This window comes from Trichechus manatus, unplaced genomic scaffold (genome assembly GCF_000243295.1).
Source record: "Trichechus manatus latirostris isolate Lorelei unplaced genomic scaffold, TriManLat1.0 scaffold00060, whole genome shotgun sequence".
In the NCBI taxonomy this organism is placed as follows: domain Eukaryota; kingdom Metazoa; phylum Chordata; class Mammalia; order Sirenia; family Trichechidae; genus Trichechus; species Trichechus manatus.
Window position 1 is genome coordinate 9,220,111 of NW_004443996.1, and position 6,318 is coordinate 9,226,428.

The window sequence follows — 6,318 nt, forward strand, 5'->3', positions numbered from 1 at the left end:
AGTTAATATTTTGATTTTTTCCCTTCTTTTTTGATGTGTGCATCTATTGCTATAAATTGTCCCCTGAGGACTGCCTTTGCTGTGTCCCAAAGGTTTTGGTATGATGTGTTTTCATTCTCGTTTGATTCTAGGAATTTTTTGATTACATCTCTGATGTCTGCTATTACCCAGTGATGTGTAAGTGGGGTATTATTCAGTTTCCATGTAATTGATTTTTTTGGCTTGCTCTTTCTGTTGTTAATTTCTACCTTTATGGCATTCTAGTCAGAGAAGTTACTTTGTATTATCTCAACGTTTTGGATGTTGTTGAGGATTGCTCTGTGGCCTAAGATGTGGTCTATTCTGGAGAACGTTCCAAGTGCATTGGAAAAGTATGTATACTTTGCAGCTGTTTGATGGAGTGTTCTATATATCTCTGTGAGGTCAAGTTGGCTGATCATGCCCTTTAGGTCTTGTGTATCTTTGCTGAGTTTCTTCCTAGATGTTCTGTCTTTTACTGAGACTGGTGTGTTGAAGTCTACTATTATTTCGGAACTGTTGATTTCTCTTTTCAGTACTGTTAGAGTTTGTTTTATGTATTTTGGAGCCTTGTCATTGTGTGAGTAGATGTTTATTATGGTTATGTCTTCATGATTAATTGTCCCCTTAATCATTATATAGTGACCTTCTTTGTTTTTTATGGCGGATTTTGTTTTAAAGTCTATTTTGTCTGAGATTAGTATTGTCACTCCTGCTCTTTTTTGGTAGTTGTTAGCTTGATATATTTTTTCCATCCTTTGATTTTTAATAAATTACGTCTTTCTTTCCAAGGTGTGTCTCTTGTAGACAGCATATTCATGGATCCTGTTTTTTTTATCCATTCTGTCACTCTCCATCTCTTTATTGGTGCATTGAGTCCATTTACATTCAGTATAATCATTGATAGATGTGGGTTTGTTGCTGTCATTTTCTGGTGCTTTTTTTTGTGGTGCTGACGTTTTCTTTGTTCTTTTTACTCTCCTGTGCTGAATTACTTATGTTTGGGTATTTTTTTCTTTTCTTTTGTTTTTGTAGGTTTTGTTTTTACTGAGACTTTATGTTTTTCCTTTTAATCTTTAAGAGTATATTTGTTAACTTTCTTTGTGGTTACCGTGAAATGTACCCTCATCTTTCTAAGATTGAAGCAGTGTATTATTACTTGGTATCGCCTTGCTTTCCTCTCCATTAGAAGGTTCTATACCTACACTGTTTATTCCCTCTTTTAATGTTCTGAAGTTGTTGTCATTTACAGATTAACTGCTCTGATTCCCTCTTGTATTTCTATTGGTTTTGGATAGTCCTTGAGAGTTTATTTCCTAGACTGGTATCTGGCTGGTATGAGCCTGCATCCTAGATTCAGCCCGTGAGCTAAAGTTGTTTGTTCTCAGATCGAAGGACTCTCTTTGATAATTCTTGTAAGTTTGGTTTGGTTTTTATATATTCCCTTAATTTTTCTTTATCTGGAAATGTCCTAATTTCACCATCATATATGAACAAGAGTTTTGAAGGATACATTACTCTTGGATGGCAATTTTTTTCTTTCAAGCTTTTATATATGTCATCCCATTGCCTACTGGCCTGCATGGTTTCTGCCAAATAATCTGAGCTTAGTCTTATTGTTTCTCCTCTGTATGTAACTTCTTTTCTTTCACGAACTGCTCTCAGGATTCTTTGGTTTTGGGAAGTTTGATTATAATATGCCTTGGTGATTTTCTTTTGAAGTCTATCCTATATGGTGTTCGTTGAGCTTCTTGGATGGCTAGCTTTACATCTTTCATGAAATTGGGAAGTTTTCTGTTAGCAGTTTTTCAATGATCCTCTCTGTGTTTTCTGTTTTCTCCTCCTGTTCTGGAACTCTGATCACTTGCAAATTTTTGCTTTTGATTGTATCCCACATACTTATCAGGGTCTTTTCATTTTTCTTTGTTCTTTTTTCTGAGTTTTCCTCAAACAGAGTTGTATCCAAGTGTTTGTCTTCAATTCCACTGATCTTGTCTTCCACCGTTTCAAATCTGTTCCTCAGCCCTTCTGTGACACTGTCCATTTCTGAAATCTTATTGTTTATCTTTTGGATTTCCATTTGTTGTTTTTGTATAATTTCTAGTTTTGAATTTATTTTGGCATTTTGTTCCTGCATTACTTTCCTGAATTCTTACATCTTGTCTGTATTTTCCATCAATTTGTCTATTTTTTCCTCATTTGTTTGCTTTTTGTTTCAACTCTTGAATAATTCTGTGTATTAGAGATTTGAATTCCCTATCAGGTATTTCTAGTGCCTTTTCTTCCACTGGAAAGTCATCTGGTGTTTTATTTTGGACTCCTACTGGAAAAATCTTGTCCTGTTTTTGTAAATGTTTTGATATTGTCTGCTGTCTTTGGGGCATTGAGTAGTTATTTTTCTCATTTTCTGATTGTAGATTTGTTTCATCCTTTTTTTAATTTTTTACTTGGCTACATCTGAGCATGCGGGCTGTGTGTTCTTTGTTGTTTGCTTGTCTGTGGGCACGATACTTTTCGCCTCCTTCTCCAATTGACAGGGTCAGTAGCTCAGATATGGTACAGCAGGGCTGGTCTAGCTGAAGAGGAGCTACTGGGAATGGTTGTTTGGGGCACTTACTACAGCCACCAGGGCGGTAATCAGTGCAGGGCAGGTTCCAGTAGGCCGTGCCTGTGTTGCTTGGTGGTGTGATGTTAATTTCACTGTGTAGGTAGGCAGGATGGAGGGGGGAGATTGTGATGTGTGAGGTAAGATGTGTGTAGGAGAGAGGAGAGAGGAACAGGAGCCAAAAACGTACAAAAAAGTGCTAGGGGAGCTTGCCGTTGGAGTGGAGAGATGAGAGACTATGAAATGGAGAAAAACAAAAAGGGGAGAAGAATAAATGAAAGTAAAGAATGAATAAATAAAAATTAGAAAGAAAAAAGAACAGCAAAGCTCCCAGGAATCCCACCAGTGTGGCTACGAAGTCTGGGGAAGTTGTTCCCAGGTGTTGCAGTTCAGCCTGGCTAGAAGGTGTAGAGGTATTCAGCACCAGGTATTCAGGGGAGAGGAAGAGAAGGAAGTATAGAGAGACGAGAAACTGAGTACTGAAGAAAGATAAAAAGGGAAAAAGTGGGAAAAGAAAAGAAAAAATTAAAAAAAAAAGAATAAGAAAAGCCCCCCAGAAAAACAGAAAAAGAACCCACATAAAAAGAAATGGCCTCAGAGATCCCTCTGCGCATCTGCACGAGCTGATTGGGTAGGTCCCAAGCCGCATAGCACTACCATGCCAGAACAGGCTCCCAACTCAAGAAAACGCAAAGAAAACAAACAATTCAAAACAAACAAACAAAAGCCCTGAGATCCCACCAGTGTGGCAGCCCAGACTGGGACGCAGTTCCACCGTGGAACTGAGCTCCACAGCCCCTTAGGAAGAACTGAAGATGGCACACGGAGCCAGGTATTTGAGCTAAAGGAGGGGGAGGTGGTGAGAGGTAAGGAAGAAATCAAAAGAAGCAGAAAAGAGCAACACCAGCAGCCAACAAATGGCACTTAGGGAGTCGGCCAGTGCGGGCGGGTGGAATCCAAGCAGCCGGTGCTTCCCGGCCAAGAGACTGTGGCCGCAGGAAGCAGAGAAGGCTGAGTTGGGGTGAAGAAGGGTGGGGGGTGGGAAAGTGTATATCGCCAATTACCACTTGTTCTGTCTCCTGCTGGAAGCTCCGTGAAGCTGCTTTCTCATACCCCCTATTTGCTAGTCTCTGATAGGAGTCCAAGATGGCAGAGCAGCCCTGCATTAGCTGATAGGTGACCTCTGCATGAACCTCTCCTCACTCTCCATTTTCTGTCAGTTTTCTCACTCCATTTGGTGTCTGGCTGAGTTCTTTATCTCTTCATTTGATGTTTTAGGGTTTCAGGATTGCTGTTTTCTCTGTTTGGCTTAGTGTTTTGGATCTTTGCTCTGGAGGGACAGCATGGTGCTTCTGCCTAGAGTGCCGTTTTGCCAGAAGTCTCTACATTTTATATTTTTAGATGCTAAAATTAAATAAACCAGAATAGATAGGCATTTTCTCAGGATAAAGCCATTAAATATAACAATACTCAGTGAACAAAAAAATTGTGGATATTGGTGATGAGTTATTTTGAAAGTGATGATGAATATACTTTGAAATTGATGTACACTTTGAGCATTATGGCAAATGTAAATATTTGTGATGCCAAGGAAAGTTATTCCTTCTTGTTTTCTGCGTGGTCAAAATACTGCTAAATTACACAGTAAAAGTGAGAAAATGTTTTCCTGATGATTTCTTGATTTCAGTAGTAATCATTCTTACCTTCCTGATTGAAGAAGAAAGACGATGATGATAGATAAATTAGAGTTAGATAGATAGACAGACAGAGAGACAGATGGAAGGAAATAAGGAAGGAAGGATGACCCAAATAATCATTTAACAAAACAGGATGCCTGGGATGTTAACAACATGGCTGAATATTTAAAGACAACATATAAAATTTAAATATGGGAGTCCAAGTCTACTATAAAAATTTAAGACCCATTTTTTTAGCTGCCTGAACACCATCCAATATAAACATCTAATGATAAATTAATTACCCATTTTTCAGCAAAGAAGGAATAATTTGGAGACACAGAATAACTAATGCATGTGCTTTTGATTTGTCAACAAGTCTGTCTTGAAAAAGTATTTAATAAAAAATTGAGACATAACTTAAAAACCTGAGAACTTAGAAATTTAATTTCCTTGTAAACTTCTCTATTTGAATTTCATTTACCATTATTCTGTACTCAGCCTTCAGCTATTCATTTTTTTCAGTTCAGAGACTGCTAATTTGACTCTAACCTCTATTCTCAGTACAGGTAGCCCTGGACTTACAAAGTATTGAAATTACAACAAACCGTACTTAAGACTGTCTTTTTTTTTTTTTTTCTTACATCTGCTTGTTATACATCTTCCTGGAAGGAAGTTACAGGAAAATGCATGCAGGCGATATGGAAAAATTTGCTGAGTTACGTGAGCATGCTCTAAGCATTTGATCAGAATAATATGATGGAAGAAAAATTGTCCATATGGCAAGAAAGTTGAATTTAAAACGTGATGTCTCCAATGTGGAATAGCTCACAGATCATTAAGAACGGGAGTTGACAAATCAGGACTTAATGGATTTTAAAGAGGAAATAAATGCTGAAGAAGAAAGAAATAATGAGGAAAAGGAAGCAGAGACGTTGTCAAAAAAATTTTACAGTGAAAGGATTAGCTGGACTCTTTTTTAAACTAAATCAGGGGCTTCAGTTGCTTGAAAATATGGACCCAAATGCTGATCACTTTGCTAAAGTCAATATGCAGATTTGAGAAGCAATGAGATGTTACCTCGAAATACATGAAGAAAAAAAGGAAAGGACCATACAGACAAATCTCACTAATTTCTTTTATACTGGAAACGCCATCCCAATTTCCAAGGATAATCAAGATGATCCAGAAACTTCCACAAGTGGAATTATTACTGCAACTGACAAAACGCCAACATTGTCCAACTCTGATTCATTGTCGGAGTGACTTTTTATGATTTGTGTATTTTTTATGCATATTAAAAAAAAAGACCCTTGCCATCCAGTAGAACTGCCCCATAGGGTTTCCAAAGAGCAGCTGGTGAATTAACCTTTTAGTTGGTAACTGAGCTCTTAACCGCTGTGCCACCAGGGCTCTTTTTATGTATGTATGTGTATGTATGTATGTGTGAAGGAGCCCTGGTGGCACAGTGGTTAAGAGCGATGGCTGCTAACCAAAAGGTCGACAGTTTGAATCCACCAGCTGCTCCTTGGAAACTCTATGGGGCAGTTCTACTCTGTTCTATAGAGTCACTATGAGTCAGAATCAACTCAGTGGCAACGGGTTTTTTGGTATGCATAACAGTATATCTATAAGTTTATATGTAATGTTTCCAACCCCCAAAGACAAATAAAGACTAAATTTATAAAGATACCGGTAATAAAAGGCAATAATAATGAAAACAAAACAAAACTGAGGTATTCAACTTATGTCAGAACCGACTCATGACAGAGTCATTGGAATGGAACTCTGGCTTAAATTGGGGACTACCTTAAATTATTTTACAAGTTTCCATTAGAACAAATTCTGGAGTAATCACATTAGGCTTGGAATATCCGAGATTTTTTTTACCTCATTATCTATGTGTAACCCTTTATGTAGGAGGCTGTACATGTTGTCATTTTAGGATCTACAGTAGGTCACCCCATTACAAGAAAAATACCACTCCATCTTTTTCTCTTTTTTATTGAGGTAGAATTT